Below are 24,873 nucleotides of genomic sequence, written 5' to 3'. Positions count from 1 at the left end.
CTGAGCAGATTCCAATATGACACAGGTCTTGTCACTATTGGTAGTTTGGCCCACCCACTTGCAGTTTGGTGTTCATGAGGATGTTGTCACCAAATATTGTTGTAAATGTTGTCCATGTTTTTTTAGTTTTACAATCTAGTTGTTAAATTTAAAATGTGCGAGTATTCTGAAAGATTCAAAAACAAAACCATTGCTGTCATCTTCCCATAATTATTGATAATAATAATCTTATGTTAGATAATTGTGAACAATAAAGATGGTCTATCCTGTTATGTGCTCATGGGTTTGTTTCTAGTGTTTTGAGATTTTTTCCTATCCTTTTGGGAATTGTATTTTAAAATTTCTCCCAATGTGTCGTGTCTCATGTTATGAATGGATGCTGTGTTTTCCGTGTACAGATGACATTCTAAGCCTACTATCAGTAGTGCTTACATTTTACTTTGCATTATTTTTTAGGAATAATGATAGTTTTGAATTATCTAGAATTTTTATCTCCTCTTTTCTACAAAAAAGAACATATTATTATAAGAATAAAGGCCTAAACATAAGTGTATCATTTTTGGGCAGAGTAGAAACAAGATTGAACACTTACCTTTTGCTCATTATCCCATCTTCTGTCCACCTGTTTGATCTGCAACAACCTGATATTTTTTTTGGGGATAAATATCCGGAGCAAAAAAAAAGTAATGGCATTCTTAGGATTCTGAAGAAACTTTGAGTCTGGACTTCTTTTTTTTTTTAAAGTTTTTATTTGGGATATTTTTAGATTTCTAGAATGTTGCAGAAATAATACACAGTTTTCATATATACTTCATCCAATTTCCACCATGTTAACATTGTACATGACCATGATACAATTGCCAGAACTAAGACATTAGCATTGGTACAATAATATTAACTAAAGACTTCATTTGGATTTCATTCTTTTTTTCACTAATATCCTTTTTCTTCTGCTCAGGGATCCAATCCAGTATGTTACTTTATGTTAGTCATCATGTCTTGTTAGTTAGCTTATTAATAGTTTATTAACCTTTCCTTGTTTTTCATGACTCTGACAGTTTTGAAGAGTCCTGGTTACATATTTTGTATAATGCCTATCAATTTGGGTTCGTCTGATCTTTTTCTCATTGTTAGAGTGAATATATATGAGCTTACATTTTTGTAGTTTGCTTTTGCACTCTCACTCCCAATTTTAAAATAATGAAAGGGTGGTCAAATATCCTGGCTAAATTAATAGACATAAGTTGGAAATGGATTTTGACTATACAATGAGTGAACACTTCCTGATGGAACAGAAATACCGCGACAGATAATTTTTATGCAAGTTCCAGCTTCAGTATTACATTATTCTAAATACTAGGGGCTTTGGGGGGCAGGGGGGACAAAGAAATGTTAGTAAGAAAACGAAAATGTTCTAGTTGGCATTAGAAAATTTCCCATAAGAATAATGAATATTTCCAAGCCCAGTATGACTACACATAGGGACTATTTTTTAACATTCTGACTTAGAAAAGATAATTTCTTACTAGACACATTCATAGAGGAACAGTTTAGGACTAGAATCAGGAAATACTTGAACTCATAAAAACCAAATACAACGAGTTTTCCTAGATAATTAAGGTTAAGAACTTTTTAAAAATTTCAGCTATCTCCTGGATTTTGTGATCTTTGGGACAATGCAGTCAGTTTTAAAAGAATAATTTCTCTTCCCTTTGCATTATAATATTTCTCTTCCCTTTGCAATAATTTCTCTTCCCTTTGCACTATAAATGCATACCCATTAATAAGCTAGGGCCATTTATCAGTATTCAAATTGAAATAATTCAGATTTGTATATTTGCCCATCCACATTTCCTGTGCAAGTTAAGCATTTCTTGCAGGAGATGTTGGTTGGAGGAATGGGAGATTAATGCCATATTCCTATAATAACCTCTGAAATGGGGAGCTTCATGGATTTACTACATAAGAGTTAAATAAGGAAATCTCAGAATGATTAAAGAGTAAGCTTCTCGTGAATATTTGACAAAAGAATACTTTTTCTATCCTTATTTGGAGAGATGGAAAGATCAGTTTTTCTTTTTAAATAGAAGTGAACCTACTTAGTATTGTAATAAATGACTCCAGATTGAAGCAAATAGCCACATGAATTTTAATCACCTAAATTCTGAAGTTACTCATTTTTCAACTATCTTATGAGTAGACATACTCAGCTATAGTAACTTCTGGGGTACTTATGTGTACATTTCATACTCAGGGTAAAACATGCACTCATGAAAATATAATGTTAATGTGACCATTTCTGCCTAAAGATTTTAGTGTACTTGAGTTCATGCTAGAGAAATTCCATTAAAAGTTTAACCTGCTGTGACCTTGATTAGCTTGGAATCCGTTATAAGATAGGGCATCTGATTAGAAAATCAAGAAGAAAGACTTAGCAGGTTGTCACAAACTGATTTACCAATCTCTTTACTGCTGTGAGTGCTGGATGCAAGCACAGCAGCAGTAAAATGCAGTGTGCCCTACTCTTTAAATCTGGACTTGTCTCTGAAAAATAGACTTTGAAAATATTCACAATAAACGTTTAGATTTTTGTAGTCAAGTAAATATCTAATGTTATGGGCTGAATGTGTCCCCCTAAAAGATGCTGAAATCAGATTAAGATGAAGTCATTAGGATGGGGCCTAATCTAATATGACTGTGTCCTTACAAAAAGAGGAAACTCAGACACAGTGACAGACACACATAGGGAACACCAGGTGAAGACAGAGATCAGCATGAGGCATTAGACTGAATTAGAATGTCTGCTGTTATTTTATTGTTTGAAACATTTTAGAAAGGATGATATTAATTCTTCTTTAAGCATTTGGTAGAATTTATCCGTGAACCAACTGGACTCTGGCTTTAATTTATGGAAAGTGTTTAAACTACTAATTCAATATTTTTACTTGTTATTGTTATAGATAGTTTTTCTATTCCTTCTCGAGTTAGTTTGGGTAATTTTTGTCTTCTTAGGAATTGGTCAATATGTCAAAGTTGTCTAATTTGTTGACGTGCAATTTCCCATAATATTCTCTAAAAATTATTTTTATTTCTATAAGGTCACTATTAATGTCCTCTCTTTTATTCTTGATTTCAGTAATTTGAATTTCACTTATTTTTCTCATCAGTTTAGCTAAAAATTAAAAATTTTCTTAAGCCTTCCACAGAACCAACTTTTGTTTTCAAAAATTTTCTCTATTCTTTTAAAAATTTAATTCTGCTATATTCTTTATTATGTCCTTCTTTCTACTAACTTTGAGTTTAGTATGCCTTTACTTTTTTAGCTATTAAACTGGAAATAGGTTATTGATTTGAAAACTTTCTTTAATGTACATGTTCATTGCTATAAATTTCCCTGTGAGCACTACTTTTTCTGTATCCCATAAGTTTTGGTATGTTGTGGTTTTGTTTTCATTCATTCACAATATTTTCTCATTTCCCATGTTATTTTTTCTTAGATCCATTTTTTATTTAGTAGTGACTGTTTAATATTCACATATTCCAAACTTCCTTTAATTATTGATTTTTAATTTTATTTCACTATAGTCAGAAAATACTCTGTATATACACTATTACTAAATTTAATGAATAAAGTTTGCTTTGTGGTCTAATATGTAGTTTATCTTGAAGAATGTTCCATGTGTACATGAATGTCTATTTTGATTTTGGGGATAGAATGTTCTACAGATGTCTGTAAGGTCCAGGTTGTTTATACTGCTTTTTAAGTATTCTGCTTTCTTATGGTCAGGATAAACTATCTAGGATTGAAAATGATATTTTAATATCTTCTACTATTATTTAATATCTTCTACTATTATTGTCTAATTGGCTATTTCTCTAATTGTGTCAGTTTTAGCTTTATGTATCTTGGGACTCCTAGGTGCATATATATTTGTCATTGATATGCTCTCTTGGTAGATTGACCTTTTTATCATAACATAGTATCGTGTTTTGTCTCTAGTAACATACGTATTTCATTCTAATTTGTCTGATGTTAGTATAACCACTCTAGTTCTCTTTGTTTTCAGTTTGTATATTATTTTCATCTTTTACTTTCAACTTATTTTTGTCTTTGAATGAAAAGTACCTCATTTTGTGGACTGTACAAAGTTGCATAATGCTTTTTTAAAAATCTCATTAAGCCTATTTCTGTCTTTTGAATAAAATATTTATCTTTTTATGTTCAATGTAATTATAAAAGATAGAGATTATGTCTATCAATCATATTAGTTGTTTTCTACATGTCTTTTGTCTTATATTTCTATTTCTTCATTATTGCCTTCTTTTAAATAGATATTATTCTAGTAGCATTTTAAATCCCTTATTGTTTATTTTACAATATATTTTAAAAGCTGTTTGTTTAGTAGTTCCCTTTCAGATTTTAATTACCGTCTTAATTTCAGACTATCTTGTTTGGATAATAATAACTTAACTTCAATATTATATCAGAACTGCACTCCAGTATAGCTCTGTTCTCTCCCCATCCTTTGTGTAATGATTTTATAAGAATTTATGAAAAGTTCTTACTGTGTTAGAATACATCTACATTGTAGTTATACATGATAAGCCTGTCAATAAAGTTTTATAATTATTGTTTTATGTAGTTGGTTTTTAAATTATATAGATGAAAATACATTTGTACTGGTTTTTATATTTGCCTTTTCAGTACTCTTTATTTCTGTGGATTCCAGTTACTGTGTAGTAACTTTCACTTCAGGGACTACTAAAGGACTGCTTTTTGTATTTCTTACAAAGTATGTCTGCTAGTGACAAATTCTCTGTTTTTGTTCATCTGGTAATATTTTAATTTCTACTTCATTCTTGAAAGATAGTTTTGCTGGACACAATATTCTTGTTTGCCATTCTTCTTTCTTTCAGAACACAGACTATGTCATCCCACTGACTCCTGTCATCCATGATTTCTGCTGAGAAGCCATCTTTTAATTTTATTGAAAGTCCCTATATGTGATAAGTAAGGGGTTTTTTTGTTTTGTTTTGTTTTTTCTGCTGCATTCAAGACTCACTCTGTGTAACTGACTTTTGACTGTTTTTCTATGATGTGTTTAGGTATGAATCTCATATGCAATTTGTTGAGCTCTTTGTATATACAGACTAATTTTTTCATTAAATTTAGAATGCTTTTGGTCACTTTTTGGGGGAAATATTCTTCTGCTTCCTTCTCTCTCCTTTCCTTTGGAATTCCCATTATGCATAGTTGTTATGCTTGATAGTGTCTCATAGACTTCTGATACTTCATTCAATTTTCTTAATTCTTTTTTTTTTTCTTTCTGTTGCTTGGACTCAACAAAGCAAACTTGAGTATAAGTTAAAATCTCAATTGAGATTTAATTATATTTAAATTATATTGTAAAATACTAATAATTGAGACTTTGACCTATATTCAAGTTTGCTGAGTTTTTAAAATCTGTAATTCATAATCTGCTATTAAACCCTTCAATGAATTTTCCATTTCAATTATTGTGTTTTTCAATTTTATAATATGTATTTATTTATTTTTAATAATATTAGGCCATTTGGTGTGACCCTGTCCTCATACTTCAAAACGTTTCTGTAGACATGATTTTTTAAACATGTTTGTAATAATTTGAAGTCTTTGTCTAGTAAGTCCAAAATGAACCATACTGGTTTCCTTAAGGGCAATTTCTACTGACTAGTTTTTTCTTGTGTATGGGCCATAATTTTCTGTTCATGTATCTCAAACGTGCTGTTGAATATTTGACATTTTAAATAATACAATGTAGTAACTCCAGAAATAAGTTTCCACTACCTCCAGGCTTTATTTTTTGTTTTTCACGTTTATCGTTATTGTTGTTGCTTCTGTTGCTGTTGTGGGTGGAACACCTTCTACCTAGAACAATGTAGTTTTTGGAGCACCTGAACCATTTTGTTTAGAAGGAAATTGCAAGCTTGTCACAATAAATTATCTGTTTGTTACTAGAGTGGAGTTTGAAAGATGGCTGTTCGAAAAGGGCATTAACTATAATTGATACATATTCAGCTTAAAATACAAAATACAAAGAACTGAAGACAACCTACCTGTCATGTACTTCCTTCCCTCAACTTGTTTCTAGTATACATTATACTTAGAGTTCTCTAACTTGCTACCACCCTGTATTTCAAACTTATAGCAGTACACTGTTATAAGGAATTTGTAATAAAATTTCCTTGTCATTAGTTTATTTTGTAGTTTTTTATATTAGTTCTACCGGGGCATTGTACAAGAACTCTACTCTTTCTACTTTTAAGGTCTATTTTACCTTCTATTTACTGTTTTAAATTTACAAAGATTTAAGATGCTGAATTGCTTCTCCTAAATACTATTAATATGAACTGAAATGAACAAACATAGAGAGTTAACACCAAGCCAATTAGAGTTATATTTTGGAGCTGGATAGAATAAAACAATTTTCTTTGAGGTCCAAGATTACATCTATCCCTCACCTCTAATGCCTCTATGCTATTATAGCAGCCTACTTTTATATCTGCTCTGTTTCCTTGTGATTTTTTAATATCATATGTTTTATTCTGTAAATTCATAGCCCCCCTAGAGACACAAGTAGATGGTTTGACAACATAACTTTTTTCTAATCAATCTTAAACTTATTCAATTACATATATTCAGTAATTGAATAAGTAACTTATTCAATTACATATATTCAACTTATTCAATTACATATATTCAACTTATTCAATTACATATATTCAACTTATTTCATACAATTCAACTTATTCAATTACATATATTCAGATACTAATCAAACTAAGCACTTTTTAATCATTTAGCATAAACAAATTCTCAGTTTCTAAAATGTTAAGTCAACCATTATTGTCCATAGTCTCAGATATGAACCTCAGCATATTAAACTTACAAAAGTGAACATTGTATAAGTCTACAAGGAATGTAGACTTACACAGTAAATTTTGTAAAAAATAATAAATAAATAAACCTTTATCAGTGGAAATAGTATTATTTTTGGAACCTACAGGCAAGAAGGTACTGAAGTTATATGGAAGTATTATCATTACTTGGAACTGTACTGGCCTCATTGAGGTTATAAATTCACAGCAAATAGAATGTTCCTAAACAACTTCTTCCATTTGCTTTTGATGCCCATATTTTTTTTTCACAAGGAAACATATATTGTTTTATTGTAAAAGTAAACCTGACCTTTGAAAATGTCTACAAAAATGTGAGTACACTGATACTCTACAGTAAGCTGTAAATGTTTTTCTTGATCTCAGGTTGTGGTGGAACCAACACAGTAAATTACCAAGCCCATATAAAGGAGATCAGAGGCAAGTGAGAATGAGAAATGGTAGGAAAGAGTTAATTTTCTTTTGAATTACATTTCTCATTTCAGGCCCAAAAGTTCTGGATGTTGTATTTCTACATTTAATTCTGTAATCAATTACTATATTAATCCCTGCTATATGAACCAAATAATTACCAGTTTTGCATATTTTCCTTTGGATTTTTGTCACTTGCAACTGAAAGATTCCTGACACATGTCAGTCAAAAAGATGGATTGGAATTATAAGTTGATTCAAAAGATCCTGTTAACTTTCTTAATGAGGAATATTTGTCTGAGTCACAGAACACAGGAAGTAATTTGGATGTCTATTTTCTCAATTTATTCCAAAGATGATACATAATTAGTATCATTCTAAATGCATAGGAAAGAAGGTAATTCATTACATAAACATTAACTTAGGGCTTTAGAGTTTAATTATCTCAAGGAATAACAATTCCAATTAAGAAATGCTGCACAGTTTTCCTTAGCAACTGATTTTTTAAACTAATAAGCATCTAGGTCTGTTAGTTCACATTTTTTTCTAAGAGGCAGTGCCACGTGGCACATAATGTCTCAAATCCAACTATGTGAAATCAAATTATGCCACACCATTTACTAACTGAGTGACATGGTACAAATTAATTTCTCTGTGTCTCAGTTTCCTCATATATGGAACATGGGTAGTAACAGCACTTATCCCCTAGAGCTGTCGAGAGGAGGAAATGAGTATGTGATTAGGAGATTTCTTGGTACATGTTGAGAAAAGTATTAATAGTTGTTGATATTGATGTTGTTCACATACTTGCTATAAAATGTATCTTATTTTATTTCTTAGGAGAGATGATTTTGGTAAATAAACACAATTTATTTTTACAAAAAAATCCAATTATTTTTCATTTAGTTTCTCACTTACTACATAATATATAAAAATTAATCTCTTCCGTGTAATTTAAAAATCAGCATGTTCCTAAGCATTTTAGGCTTTAAGCACCCTATTATAATTAAGGAGCTGTCTTTGTCTGTTTGTGTTATTATAACAGGATGCCCAAAACTAAGTAATTTATAAAGAACAGAAAATTATTTTCTTACAGTTCTAGAGGCTGAGAAGTCCAAGATCAAGGCAGTGGTAGGTTCACTTGTCTGGTGAGGGCTGCATTCTGCAGAGGAGAGCAACACTGTCCTCAAATGACAGAAGAATGGAGAGAGACAGCTGGCAAGCTGGAGAACCAGGGAAGCTGGTAGCATGGCTCAGGCCAAGGCCAAAGGCCTCAGAACCAAGGATGCCATTGGTAAACTCACCGTTTGAGGCTGAAGACCTGAGACTTGGGGGGCTGATGGTTCAGTTCCCAAAGTTCAAAAGCTAGAGAACCTGGAGGTCTGAGGGCAGAAGAAGAGCATTCCTACTCCAGAAGACATACCAATAAGTCACCTTTGTCTGGCTTTTTGTTTCCTTCAGCCTCAGCTGATTGAATGGTGCCCACCCACATTGAGGGTGGATCATCCCCACTCAGTCCATTGACTCACGTGCTGAGTTCCTCTGGAACCAGCTTCACTGGCACATCTTGGGCAGCCCAATCATTCTAACCAAAAGCAAAACCACTTGGGTTTCTCCTTCAGCAGAAGAAAGATGGGCCAAATGCCTACTGAAGCATTGAGAATAAATAATACTTTACCAAATATATGAGTATTTCTTAATCTAGTCAAGTTGACACCCAAAAATCAATGATTGCGGGAGTCTTACAGAGCTTACTGTGCCTGTGACTCGATAGAAGTGAGTATTCTAAGTTGATCTGGACTGTGTATCATACATCAGAGTACTGGGAGAATAATATGGTTTGGGTCTGTGTCCTGGCCCAAATCTCATATCAAATTATAATCTCCAGTGATGAGGTGGGGATTGGCAGGAAGTGACTGGATCATGGGAGTGGATTTCTCCTTTAGTGCTGGCCTCCTGATGGTGATTTATTGTGAGATCTGGTTATTTAAAAGTGTGTGGCATCTCCCCCTTCACTCTTTCTTCCTCCTGCTTTGGTCATGGTTATGTAAGATATGCCTGCTTTTCCTTTGCCTTCGACCATCGGAGGCCTCCCAGCCATGCTTGCTGTATAGCCTGCAGGACTCGTGAGTCAATTACACCTTTTTTTTTCCAATATAAATTACTCAGTCTCAGGTATTTGTCTATAGCAGTGTGAGAATGAACTAATACAGAGAAGAATGACAGTATTTGAACTGAATTGCAAGAATTTTGGTTTTTATCTTATAGATACTTGTGAATTCCAAATTTCTTAGGGCTTAACATAAGAAATAGTTGTTAACCTATATAGAGGAGACAGAAATCTGCATATTTCCTATCTGTTTTTAGCTTTTGGCCCTAAAAAGAAATCAGAATTTATTTGTAAGCATATTAGAATTAATATTCAAGCTGATAGGATAAAAAACAGACTTTAAGCATTGATCCAGCTTTCCTCTCCCCTTTGTTATACTAAGTAAATAATTCAGATAATTTCCTTTTACTTCATCTTGTCTTAATGCAACTAATAAAGCTCAGTGTTAAATGTCATTACCGGTGAGTACCATAGCCTTGTAGCCTTGTTGATATGTAACAGAGAAGCACAGAAGCACAAGCTTGGAAAAGATTTTTAGGGTTAATCTAATTTATCATCTTATTAATCAGGTATTTTTGGACTTTCCTTTTTTTTTTTTTTTTTTTTTGAGCTGCAGACTCGCTCTGTTGCCCAGGCTGGAATGCAGTGGCGTGATTTCGGCTCACTGCAACCTCCACTTACTGGGTTCAAACGATTCTCTTGCCTCAGCCTCCTGGGTAGTCGGGATTACAGGCATCCACCACCACTCCCTGCTAATTTTTATATTTTTAGTAGTGATAGGGTTTCATCATATTGGTCAGGCTGGTCTCGAACTCCTGACCTTGTGATCTGCTCACCTTGGCTTCCCAAAGTACTCCCATGCATGAGCCACTGCGCCTGGCGAGAATTTGCTTTATACTATGAAAATAATAACAATTTCTCACTGACAAAAAGGAGATAATATTTTCTTTAATGACCTAGTCTCAGAAATCACATGGAGTCATTTCCACGTTGCTCAAAGTAGTTACAAATCCTCCAGGTTTAAGTGGATGGGGTTAAACCTCTTGAGAGGGCTATGTCAAGGTCACAGTGTGCAGGAACATGTGAAGGTGAAAGTTATTGCTGTGGCCACATATGTTAAGACTGTGAAATAGATTGAATGAGATACTCAAGTGTGCAAACTTGACTATAACACAAAGTGCTACAGTAATATGTAATAAAATATATTCTAAAATATATTAATGTTTCACTCTTATAGTTCTAAGAAACCCACAAAAAGGAAAAAAGGGAAGGTAAGAAAAAATTACGGAGTCTAACTACATAAAATGTAGAAATTTACTCCACTTTACCTAAATTCAAATTATTGCGCGTTTTTTGACGTTATGGGTGAAATTGACAGATTAATATAGCATTCTCCAAGTAATAAAGACTTTAGTCTTTAGGACTGATAACAGCCCTCATTGGTAAATATTATTATTAATGTTTTATGGATAGGAAGCTGAGGGTCAGAGGCCATATTTTCTTTAATGACCTAGTCTCAGAAATCACATGGTGTCATTTCCACGTTGCCCAAAGTGATTACAAATCTTTCCAGATTTAAGTGAATGGGGATACAGATTTAACTTGTGTGAATTTTTACATAATGGAGACAGCACATCTAGATCAGCTGTTTCCCCACTACTCATATTTCAGTTTCAGAAAAAAATATTTTCTACATTGAATCCCATTTACTGAATTTTTCTCCACAGTTTCCTAAATACTTTTGGTCATTTATGTTTTTCTGGTACTTTTCAGTAGTGCTATACTTTGTAATAGAATATGTTGACATAAATCTGTAATATAATTACTATTAGCTTGAGAATGAGAAAACATCATTTGTGTATTATCTGCAATGAGCCAGGCACTGATCGAGATGTTTTCATGTATATTATCTAACTTAGGCCTCAAAATTATGCCAGAAAATAGAGATTATTGACTTCAGTTTACATATGGGGAAACTAAAGCTTTGTTTCAGAGACTTTGGGTTTGAATCGAGAAGTTTCTGACTCTATAGTCCAGGCTTGATATTTCTAATAGAGCATGTTTAGTGAATCTAAATTGTATAAAAGCTGTATTATAAGTAGAATTAAAAGAATTTTCACCTAAACAATTCAGAATGTCAAAATTAAACTAAAGAATTCCTGGGCAGTTTCTAGTTACCTTTACAGAAGACAAGACAAAGTTTCAAGAGATATCAATCACTAATCAGGTTTTGATTTTTGGATAAAAATGTAAATTTCTTTGGATTTTTTTTCCTCATCTGTAAGTAGAGAGGGTGTCCTGCTATCAACTTACTGTCTTGTAAAATCTTGTTAAGGCATCTGTTTTTGTGGCTGAAGTCACAAACTACCTTACTTTGAAAACAGCTCTTATTCCAAATATTTGCTTTCTCCTTCTCCTTCTCCGCCTCCTTCTCCTCCTCCTTCTCCTCCTCTTCCTCCTCCTCCTTCTTCTTCTTCTCCTCCTCCTCCCTCCTCCTCCTCCTCCTCCATGTTCCTGCTCCTCCACGTTCCTCCTTCTTCTTCTTCCTCTTTCTCTTCTTCTTCTTCTTTTTGTTTGCTTTTGAATACTGTGCTTCAATGACCTTAACTCAGGCCCTGCAGTAAAAGTTTAGGGGATACAATTGAAGCTGTTCGTGGTTTGTCCATTCTATAAAAGCCACTTATCTAGGAAACTTTCAAAATGTTAAATGGTGCTGCTTTGTTGGGGCTAGGTAGTAAGCAGTTTCCCTATCATGTCACTTTCAGACTTATCCTGTTTTTAGAAATGTTCTACTGTAATTAACGAGAATTTCACAGGCTCCTTCATGGATGTCAGAGAATGGTCCGGCATTTACCGTGACAAGGCTTTAACTTTTCCAGAATTAATAAAGTGTTTTACCCTTAAGATATGTACCTTAAAATGTTTACCTCAGCATATTCCAGTGTCATTAACACCCCTGAATGTTCCATGATCATTAACTGTTTTGAAAAAATTAATATTTTTTATTCTACTACATCCACAGCTGGGATAGCACTCAGTAATCAGACTGAGAGAATAGACTGAAAGCTTGAATTCTCATCAATGCCCGATAACATGGTCTCCAGACATGCATATTATCAGAATAAGGAAGTGATGATATAATTAATACAATTCAATACAACGAGCACACTTTGAACATAATCGTAAAGCCGTTAGCTTGGCAGATAATCTAGAAGTGCTGAATAAAAAACAACTTGTTTTGTTTGACAATAGAATTATATTTGGCTATAAATATCTGCTTTGTTTATGCTTTGTATTATACATCAGTGGTACAAAATGTTTTATGCAGTATTAGAGTTCAATATAAACCTTGAAAAAGCTGGAGTACCTAATTTATTTCCTTTATTGTTATAAAAATCAAGTTTCATTTAAAAATAATCAAACTTCCAGGATTGTCACTTACGGCACCACAGGAAACCTAGAAGTTCTGAGTAAAAATATTTATTTTGAGAAACAATATAATTATATTTGGCCATAAATGTTCACATAGTTTAGGGCTTACATTTTATATTTAGATGATTTCTCATATTTAACTATTTGAAACATGAAGTCTCCTTACTGTGAGGGAGCAGTCACTTTAGGCATGCCGCATTCAGAAAGGATGACACGTGTCTAAACTGTCCTCAGGCACACCTGTGTGCTCTAAGCTATGCACTTAATGGTCTGGTGACATAGTTTAAAAAATTATTTAAAGTTGCTCAAAAATTGTAGCAAACTCCCTAAGGGAAATGGTTTGCATTAAAAAAATTAGGTTTAGATAATTCCTGTAAATTCTGTGTTTGCCTCTATTTTAACATATGAGAATATTTCTTCCAGGTTGATGAAGTTTATGCCTTTTTTTTTCCAAATGTAAAAATATAACAATAGATAAACTGTATATTATTTCAAATTCCCAAAGGGAACACAGTTTATAGAGATTTTTTTCTAATATAAGAGTTATTCAAATAAATAAAAAAGGAATAGGAAACTTCCTGGATATAAAATATTCAATAGTTGGTGAGATAATATAGACTTTTTTCATTTTCAGACCTGATGCTTTGTTTAATTTTTAAACATGTTTTAGTCTTTAGATTTGCAATTGTCAATCAAAGATGCAAGCTATCTTTTTTTGGAAGGCACAGTGCTGTAGATAAAAGTATATTTTGCATTCACAAAATTATTCACATATACTTTTTCATTTTAGTCTCAACAAGCCAGGCAGAGTAGTTATTATCTATTTTACATAAGGAAAAAAAAATCAATGACTTATATAAAAGTGACACCATAATAGCAGGTCATAGTGGTGCATACCTGTAGTCCTAACTCAGGAGGCTGAGGCAGGAGGACCCCTTGAGCCCAGGAGTTTGAGACTATAGTTAGTTATGATCATGCCACTGCATTCACAGCCTTGAAAACAGAGTGAGACCCTGTATCTTAAAAAAAAAAAAAAGAGACTGTAATAACTAGAAGGCATATTTTTTGCTGTATGTTCATTTTTTAAAAAATTTCATACTTACACCGTGATAGCCATCTGAGCCTCAGAAAGAATTGCAACCCTATATAGCTCTTATAAACTGTCTCACTTTCCTCAGACCTCTTCAAGAACCATGACGTAGATTTAACTCTCGGTAGGAAACTACCTGGCAAGTAAACGTCAACGAACAGAACAAAACAGTATTGTTGATCTGTTAAAGTTAGAGCAGATGGGTGACACCAAGAATTACAGGTAACCAAAGAAAATCCTTGATATTTATATCTATCATTACATATATTTATATCTATATTTGTAACTGTATTTGTATCTATATAATTTCTGGCATATCCAAGTAGCAGTACAGCCAATTCCATTATATATGAGGTCATATCATTTAGGGAAGTATTTTAGGGTTGAAAACCAATGGGCTAGTTCTCAGGTTCTTGTTAAATGCAGATTTCCAGGCCCCATCAACAACTGGTCACATCAGAATCTCTGTGGTAAGACCTTAGAATTTGACCTTAATAATCTTTCAGGGAATTTTTATATACTTTAAAGTTTGAGAAGCACTGTCATTCATGGTAAAATGCAGCCATGAAAAGAAAGATTATCTGAGAATCACAGTGAAATTATAAATATCCTTTATCTTTCTTTCTCTTTCTGCTGAAATCAATGAAATAGCCAAAAGCCTGGAACCAGCAAGAAATAGGGTATACAAACTTAAAAATGATTGTCTCTTGCTGTGAAGATTTTAATCCTGGGCTCGTGACTTTTTTAAAATTTACCACCATGAACTATGTTGTTGACACTTTCAAAATGACTTTATTTTTACCTCCATGACCAGTCTTATCTTCTTTTTCTATCTTGTTATTAATTGCAAAATGAGTTAAATTCAGAAATTTGAATAGACTTCCCATAAATAATTTCCATATGCATTCTTAATTATAGGATTAGTAAGTAGAACTGGGAATAAAATGTCATGAATTTAAATGCATGATGGAAAAATGTTTACTCATTTATTAGATCTATATTAAATGCCTGTTACATGAAAGTCTTAAGACACATACAATGAAATAATAAAAACTAGCACTCACTTTGTCTCACTTTTGAGATGGCATACATGTATAAAAATTTAATGAAAACTCTTCAGTAAATCTCTAATTAAAGGTTGAGACAGAATGTGCTTTAGCAGTTGAGAAATAGAAACCATTACTCTAAGTTCAATTTGATATGAAGACTTCACAGACAATACAGTTGTATCTGAACCTCTAGTAAAATGAAGAAATTTCAAAAAACAGTGAGAAACAGGCATAATATTCTAGACTTACTAAACCTTTCTACTTCAAGTGGGAAAAAAAATTTGGTTTTAGAATATCCTTCAATACATAATACCCTTAACATAATATTTCGGATTGGGTGTGACCAAGACAGACTATTTTTTGTCATAATACAGTTCCAGGTGGTGGTTGTTGTTGTTTTCAGGAATTTCTTAGTATTTTCCAAGTAATTTTCCCTTTATAAGGTAAATAAACAAAGCATGCAGCAAATCTGAATGGATACATTAATATGCAGCCTGATGAGATTTTAGGACTGTGACATTGATGGGTCCTGCCTTTGTCAGGTTTGGTCCAGGACTCACTATGTGACTGGTCTTGAGGGCTGTGGATTGTAAATGGGCATCAGACAGAACAGCTACTAGAGCTGAAGAAATCATATTTTATATTTATCTTCAAAGTTTCATAACCATTCCCCAGAACTCAATTAATTCAGATATTTCTTCATTAAGATTTCTACAGAATTCCAGTGATCTGTGAAAATGACCTTATTTTTCGCTTTATATAGATCATTTTAAATAGAAACATATTCATCTTTCTATTAGTAGAAATGCCAAGGGAACAGTATTTTGGAAGATTTTACATAAACATGCTCTTACCTCACATTTCTTTACCACAGTATATCCCTTTTTATCATGGCTTTCAGCCATTTCAGAAAACAAAAACTTTATCCTTTAAACATGAGTTATTGGTTTCTTAATGTATCAGATACTTTAGTGTGTTCTGACAAGAGCATTAAAGAAATAGGCCGTGTGTGATGGCTCACACCTGTAATCCCAGCATTTTGGAAGGCCGAGGTGGGTGGATCACCTGAGGTCAGGAGTTCGAGACCAGCCTGGCCAACAAGGTGAAACCCTGTTTCTACTAAAAATACAAAAATTAGCCAGGCATGGTGGTGCATGCCTTTAATCCCGGCTACTGCGGAGGCTGAGACAGGAGAATCACTTGAACCCAGGAAGTGGAGTTTGCAGTGAGCCAAGATCGAGCCACTGCACTCCAGCCTGGGTGACAGAGACAAGACTCTGTCAAAAAAAAAAAAAAAAAAAAAAAAGAGAGATACAGAGACAAATAGACTGTGGCTGTGGCTTCTAGGATTTGGTAGACTTTGATGTGGGCTGAAGGGTTATTTCAGGAAATGAGAAAAGGCAAAGAGAATAATAAAAAGCTTCTATGCTTTATAGAGTTGTAGAGTTGCACTATACTTCTTCCCATAAACAATATTACTGTCTTCAATTTGGTGACACTTCTCCACCCTCCACCTCCTCTCCATCCCCTGTTTCCTTCGCCACAGGGAAATGGTTAAAAGCAGAGTGCCTTTATTTCTATCTAACAACCAGAGTCATAGATTTATTATTGCTTTGGCAGTGATAAACTAGAAGAAAGGACTTGAAATACTAGGACTGAGTGTTTGTCCAAGAGCTTATTTCTGTTTGTATATCACTTACTCAGTAGCAAAAATAAAAATAAATAAAATAAATAATAATAAAAAAAAGGAGCACTTGAAATGAGATAAATACATGAGGCTGTGAGGATGGTGAGCCAAACTTTATCTTGGATATTAACATTCAGATAAATTTATGTTGTCAAATACATAAAAACAGTGAGGTTGACAAAAATTAGCTACATATTCATATATAATATATTCAATAAAATAAATAAATTATTAATTATTTCAGCAAAGTTAATTCAGCATGTTCAAACATGCTTTTTCAATTACTTAATTGCTTTAATCTCATTACAAACAGGCTTTAATAGAGCATGTGTTTAATATTTTATAAAACACTAATAAACATTCCATAAATAAAGAATAGCTTGTGAAGAGATGAGGCAATTTTATCAGTGTTGTGAGATTTTCAAAAGTCTTAAAAAAAAAAAAAAAAAAGAAATATAAGGTTGATGCTGTGGCTCATGCTTGTAATCCCAGCACTTTGGGAGTCTGAAGCAAGAAAACTGCTTGAGCCCAGAAGTTCAAGATCAGTTTGACAACATAGTGAGACTCCGCACTCCAAAAAAAAAAAAAAATTATCCAGATGTGTTTGTGGTTAGTCCCATCTACGTGGGAAGCTGAGGTGGGATGATCACTTGAGGAGTTCAAGGCTGCAGTGAGCTGTGAATATGCCACTGTACATGTGATCATGCCTGGGTGACAGAGCAAGGCCCTGTATGAAAGAAAGAAAGAAAGAGAGAGAGAGAGAGAGAGAGAGAAAGAAAGAAAGAAAGAAAATAGAATTTTAAAAAGAATCAGCATTATTAACACCATATGAATTACCAGCAATAGATCTCTTTCCTCTCTTATTCTCATATTTTAAGATAACAACTTTAGTCAGACAAGCTCATGAGATAAAAAATCATTTTATCAAAGTAAAATCATATTTGTATGGAATGACAGTAGTAAATCCTTATGTGTCAATAATAACCTTAAATATAAATGGATTAAGTTCTTCAGCTAAAAGAAAGAGAGTGACTTAATATAAAAAGTCTATTTGCTGTCTATAAGAGATTCACCTCACCTTTAAAGGTGAGCATAGACTGAAAGCGAAGGAATAGAAAAAGGTATTTCATGCAAATGGAAACCAAAAGTGAGCAGGAGTGGTCATTTTTATATGAGATTAAATAGACCAAGTAGAAAACTATAAACAGAAAACAGAAAAGAAGACCTTTATGTATTAATGAAATATTCACTTCAAAGAGGACATAACAATTGTAAATATCTATGTACCCAATTCCAGAACACGCAAATATGTAAGGCAAATATTAATAGATCTAAAAGGAGGGAAGGGGTAGACTATAATATAATAATAGAGTATTTCATCATCCCACTTTCAACAAAGGACAGAACATCTAGACAGAAAATCAACAAAGACACATTGGAATTAAACTGCACTATAGACCAAATAGATCTATAAACATTTACAGACCATTTCATCCATCAGCTACAAAATAAACATTCTTCTCAACTGCATATGCAATATTTCCCAGGAAAAATAACATATTAGTCACAAAACAAGTATTAACAAATTTAAGAATTATAAAACTATAAATCACAACAATAAGTACTCTGGAAATCTTACCAATACAAGGAAATTAAATAATATTCCACTAAATAATGGATGGATCAATGAAGAAGTTAAAAGGAAAATAAATTGACACAAAGGAGAATGAATATACCAAAACCTATTAAGGCACAGCAAAAGCAATTCTAAGAGAAAAGTTCATAACAATAAATTCTCCCATCAAAACAGAAGAAAGATTCTAATAACCTAATTATGCACCTCAAGAAAACAGAAAAACAAGAACAAATCAAACCCCAAAATGGTAGAAGAAAGAAATAAAAAAATTCAAAACAACAACAGGATGAAGAGTTAGTTTTTTGAAAAGATAAACAAAATCAACAAAACTAGCGAAACTAAGATTAAAAAGAGAAGATCCAAATAAATAAAATAGGAGATTAGAAAAGGAGACAACTGATCCCACAGGATCATAAGAAACCATTATAAACAACTGTATGCCAAAAAATTAAAACCATTAGAAGTTTATAAATTCCCTGAATGCATATAATCTATTGAGATTAAATTATGACGAAACAGAAAATCTGAACAAACCAATAGTGACTGAGGAAATAAAATCAGTAATAAAACGTGTTCCTTCCAAAAAAAGCCCTGGACCTGATGGCTTCACTGCTGAATTCTACCAAACATTTAAAGAAGAAATAATATGAATTCTCTTCAAACTATTGAAGAAAATTAAAGAGAACAGAATACATCCCAACTTATTTTTCAAGGCTAGTAATACCATGATTCCAAAACCAGACAAGAATACAACAACAACAAAGAAAACTACAAGCCAATATATCTGATGAATATAGATTCTAAGATTCTCAACAAGATACTAGCAAACCAAATTCAACAGTGCATTAAAAAGACAATTTAATATAATCAGGTGGGATTCATCCCAGGAACGTAAGGATAGTTCGACATACACAAATTAACAAATTTGATACACCATCCTAACAAAAAGAAAGACAGAAAACATAAGATTATTTAAACAGATACCAAAAAAATTGATGATTTAACATTTATTCATAATAAAAACTCCCAAAAACTCTACAAAAAATAGGTTTAAAAATAATGTACTTCAACACAATAAAGTCCATACATGACAAACTCACAGCTAATAGCACAGAAAATGAAGAAAAGCTGAAAGCATTTTCTCTAAGAGCTGAAGCAAGACAAGGAGGCCTGCTGTTACCACCTTTATTGAACATAATAATAGAAGTCCTAGTCAGAGAATTCAGGCAAGAGAAAGGAAGAAAGGGCATACAAATTAGAAAGAAGGAAGTCATATTGTCTCTATTTGCAGATTACATAATCTATATGGAAAACTCTAAGGAAATAAATTTACCCACCTACAGCCAACTGATTTTTAACACAGAGGGTAAGAACATACATGAGGGAAAGGACAATCTAATGCACAAATTGTTCTGGGAAAATTGGATATCCACATGGAGAAGAATGAGACTAGGCCCCTACCTCCCACCATTTTAAGAAAATCATCTAAAAATTGATAAAAATTTAAATGTAAATCCTGAAATAATGAAACTGCTAAAGGAAACAAGAGAAATGCTTCAGAACATGAAGTGGGCAAAGACTTTTAAAATAAGACCTCAAAATCAGTAGCAACACAAGCAAAAGTAGACAAATGAGATTACATCAAGCTACAAAGCTTTTGCACAGCAAAGGAAACAACAGAGGGAAGAGGATAAAATGAATAAAAGAAAGTATTTGCAAACTATACATCTGACAAAGGGTGAATATTTAGAATATAGAGAAAACCTCACAGCAAAAACAAAAACAAAAAACCAAATAACCCAATTTGAAAACGGGCAAATGTCCTTAATAAACATGTATCAAAAGAAGACATTCAAATGGCCAACAGGTACAGTAAACAATGCCCACCACCACTAATCATCAGGGAAATGCAAATCAAAACCACAATGAGAGATACCACTTCATTCCAGTTAAAATGGCCACTATCAAAAAGGCAAAAGAAAACAAATGTGGGCAAGGGTGTAGAGAAAGGGAAGATTTCCATACCATTCGTAGGATCATAAATTAGTACAGCCATTACAAAAAATAAAAATAGAAGAATAAAATTTAAAAATGGAAGTAGTATATTATCCACCAATCCCAGTACTAGGTGTCTATCCAAAGGAAATAAAATCAATAGGTTGAAGAGATACCTACACTCCCATGTTTATTGCAGCACCATTTACAATAAGCTAGATAGGAAGTCAACCTAAGCATCCACAAGCAGATGAATGGACAAAGGAAGTGTTATGTGTATATACAAATCTATTCAGCCATAAAAAAAAATGAAATATATTGATTTGCAACAACATGGATGAACCTGGAGATATTAAGTGAAATAAGCCTGAATCAGAAATGCAAATGAATCTAACTCTTAAAAAACATAGTTGATATTATAGAAGCAGAGTAGAACAATGATTACCAGAGACTGAGGAGCAGCAAAGTAAAAGAGAGATGGAGGAAAATTTGGTCAACAGGTACATAGTTACAGTTAGATAGGAGGAATAAGTTCTTGTGTTCTATTGCACAGCAGAGTGACAATTGTTAACAGTAAAATAGCTAGAAGAGGGACTTTTGAATATTTCCACCACAAAAAAAGATAAATGCATGGGGTAATAAATACACTAAATACCTTGAGTTGATCATTATAAAACATATATATGTATCAAAACATCAAATTGTACCCATACGTATGTTGGGTATATTGTCAGTTAAAAAATAAAAATAATAAACAATAACGTGTATATAGAATTGCTATGTGTCAAGAACTGTGATGATGGTAAAGAAGGGATGGAGGACATATTATACCACACACAAAGGCTATAGTAAGGATGTTATATAAAATAGTATAGTATTGGCTTTGAAACAGATAAAAAAGTTAAACATAAGAGAATGGAAGATCCAGAAAAGTCAAAGATCGATAGATAATTGATATACCACAAATCAGTGTAAGAAAAGGATTAACTATAAAAGAAATAACAGGTTAAATTATTTATACATATGGAATACATGTCTTTTTTTAATTACTTATATAATACCACATACAAAAATAAATTCCAGATAGACTAGGAGAGAACATGTGAAAGTCTTTCAGAAAACAATACTAGAGAAAATTGTCATGACCCTACGTTAAGAATATATTTCTTAATTAGGACAAAAGAAAATTAGCTATTAAGGAAAACATTGACTAACTCAATTATTTCAAAATTTAGAACCATAGCTAATAAAAGACATCAGATATATGCAAATGTATATACACATATATACATGTTTCAGTGTGTATATATACACACACACTGAAAAAGTAATAGTCATAGAGATAAAACATTTCAGACATATATATCTGCAAATGACTTTAAAAAAATAATTCTGATAATTCTGGTGAAGATAGCTGACACTAGGCAAAAAACAAATCAAAACAGACAAACAAACAAACAAAAAACAAACCTAAATCTCAAAGGTGTAACACAATAAAATTTCTCCATTAATATAAAGTGCAACTGGTGGTTGAGGTGGGTGTGGGGATGCTGTACTCCACACAATCATTTAAGGACACAAACTGATGGAATCCCTCCTGTCTTTAACACTTAGCTTTAAGGTCACTCTGATCATTAACATCCAGCAGGAGAGGGGGAAAAAGCACGAAAGAACATGCAGGGACATTATAGGCAGATGTAGACATGGTATACATTACTTCAGTCCACATCCCAGTGAACAGAATTCATTTCACTGTAAGGCAGAAGGGGAAATGTGGCCTAGAGCTGTGGCCCAGGAGAGAATGAAAATTATTTTGTGATCAACTGTCCAGACTCTGCCCCAACCTAAAATTTTAGTATTCTCCCTAGACTAAAACACCCTCATTTTCTTTCTATGAATTATCCTCCAAAGTCCCAGGTAGTTAAGTACAGCCGGATTGAGGCCCAAAGTTACGTGACATATATGCAGCTCTCTTCCCCACACCTATAGGTATTTCTTCGTGGTATTGCACCTTAGAAATGATTTTTTTTAAATAGTCTGGCTGCCCCTCATGCTAATATCAGAGTTTGATCAATATCTAAGATATTATGCCAATATCAGAAGGGGAACAGGCCCCTCTTGTAGGCTCTACAACTTTTACCTGTATCCTGTTCATGTGGATTTGGAACATGTTTGTAGTGTAAAGACTTTCTTGAGGTTTTAATAATTATAAGCTTTGTTTTAAGTTGGTGCATTTTTTTTTTTCTATCAATAAAATTCCCTCAAATACTTATTTGGCCTTTATCTCCTTCCACATAGTTCCATGTATCATTATGCATACTCAGGTTCATTCCTGTATATTTTTTTCTCATATTTCATTGATTTCTTTCTTTCCTCTCTGTCGTGATTTTTCCTTTTCACTGGTTTTTATAAGCCATGCAAATTCACAGGAGGTGAAAAGGCTATATCCTTAATCTGAGTTTTGCTACAGAACTGACTTAGTAAATTATTTTTAAATTTATTTTTTCTTTTAATAGGTTTCCAGGGAACAGGTGGTGGTTACATGAATAACTTCTTTAGTGATGATTTCTGAGATTTTGGTGCACCCATTACTTAAGCAGTGTACATGGTACCCAATGTGCTGTTTTTTTAAATCTCTCATCCCCCTCCCACCCGTTCCCGAGTCCCCAAAGTCCATTGTATCATCCTTATGCCTCTGTATCCTCATAACTTAGCTCCTATGAGTGAGAATATATATTGTTTGATTTTCCACTCCTGAGTTACACTACTTAGAATAAAAATTTTAACTCCATCCAGGTATGCTGTAAATTCCATTATTTTGTTTCTTTATATGGCTGAGTATTATTCACATATATATAATTTTCTTTATCCACTAATTGATTGATGGGTATTTGAGCTGATTCCATATTTTTGCAATTGCAAGTTGTGCTGCTGTAAACATGCATGTGCAAGTACCTTTTTTGTATAATGACTTTTTTTCATCTGAGTAGATACCTCGTAGTGGGATTGCTGGATCAAATGGTGGATCTATTTTTAGTTCTTTAAGTAATCCCCACACTGCTTTCCATAGCAGTTTTACTAGTTTACATTCCCACCAACAGTGTAAAAGTGTTCCCATTTTTACCACATCCACACCAACATCTATTTTTTTAAATTTTGGCCATTCTTGCAGGAATGAGTTGGTATAACATTGTGGTTTTGATATGCATTTCCCTGATCATTAGTTATGTTGAGCATTTTTCCATATGCTTGTTGGCCATTTATATATCTTCTTTTGAGGATTATCTATTTATGTCCTTAGCCCATTTTTTGATGGGATTGTTTGCTTTTTCCTTGCTGATTTGTTTGAGTTCTTTGTAGATGATGGATATTAGTCCTTTGTCAGATGTATAGATTGTGAAGATTTTCTCTGCTCTTTAGGTAGTCTGTTAACCCTCCTGATTATTTCTTTTGCTGTGTGGAAGCTTTTTAGTTCAGTCAAGTTCTATCTGTTTATCTTTGTTTTTGTTGTACTTGCTTTTGGATTCTTCGTCATGAAGTCTTTGCCTAAGCCAATGTCTAGAACGGATGTTCTGATCTTCTAGAATTTTTTTAGTTTCAGATCTTATATTTAAGTCCTTCATCCATCTGGAGTTATTATTATTATTGTTTTTATCACTATTGAGACTGAGTCTTGCTTTATCAACCAGGCTGGAGTGCAGTGACCTAATCTCGGCTCACTGCAACCTCTGCCTCCTGGGTTCAAGTGATTCTCATGCCTCAGCCTCCTGAATAGCTGGGATTACAGGCACTTGCCACCACACCTGGCTAATTTTTGTATTTTAGTAGAGATAGGGTTTCACCATGCTGGCCAGGTTGGTCTCAAACTCCTGACCTCAAGTGATCCTCCCACCTTGGCCTTCCAAAGTGCTGGGATTATAGGCATGAGCCACCATGCCCAGTAAAAGCCTTCAAGATTGTAACCTTTCATATCTTTTAAAATGGAAGATAATAAAATAAAACAGCCTTAAATACATTTGATTAATAAAGCATTTTTTCTTTCATGGACTCAAGCTTAATTTATCTACTTGCATTGCTGAGAATAGATGAAGTGTCTGTAGATCAATCTCAAATGGGTTCAGTCTAAAATGGCTTTAATCTGAAGTGCATATCATAAAGTCACCAATGGACAAGATTGATTACATCTCATGCTTTCCTGGGTCACATCCTCCTCCCCTGTTATTTGACAATTTTGAAATAGGATTTCTCTTAGATGATAATCCTATTGAAATGGTTTGGCTGTGTCCCTACTCAAATCTCATCTTGAAATCCCATGTGTTGTGGGAGGAACTCGGTGGGAAGTAACTGAATCGTGGGGGTGGGTCTTTCCCTTGCTGCTCTCATGATAGTAAATAAGTCTCATGAGATCTGATGGTTTTAAAAATAAGAGTTTCCTTGCACATGCTTTCTCTATTTGCCTACTGGCATCCATGTAAGACATGACTTGCTCCTCCTTGCTTTCTGCCATGATTGTGAGGCCTCTCCAGC

General features: G+C 33.3%; 1 long non-coding RNA gene across 1 annotated transcript in view; it reads right to left on the bottom strand.

Moving 5' to 3' along the window:
- Positions 1 to 10,029: 10,029 nt before the first annotated feature.
- LOC126952032 (uncharacterized) overlaps positions 10,030 to 24,873 on the bottom strand; it is a 50,985-nt gene continuing 36,141 nt past the window's right edge. Inside the window, exons 2-3 of the long non-coding RNA XR_007724771.1 lie at positions 13,787 to 13,908; positions 10,030 to 12,072 (exon numbers count right to left, since the gene is read on the bottom strand). This is a non-coding gene — a long non-coding RNA (uncharacterized LOC126952032). The remainder of the gene's footprint in view (positions 12,073 to 13,786; positions 13,909 to 24,873) is intronic.

Source organism: Macaca thibetana, chromosome 4 (genome assembly GCF_024542745.1).
Source record: "Macaca thibetana thibetana isolate TM-01 chromosome 4, ASM2454274v1, whole genome shotgun sequence".
NCBI classification, from domain to species: domain Eukaryota; kingdom Metazoa; phylum Chordata; class Mammalia; order Primates; family Cercopithecidae; genus Macaca; species Macaca thibetana.
Note: the sequence above shows the minus strand (reverse complement) of the source record. Positions and strands in the feature narration are given on the sequence as shown.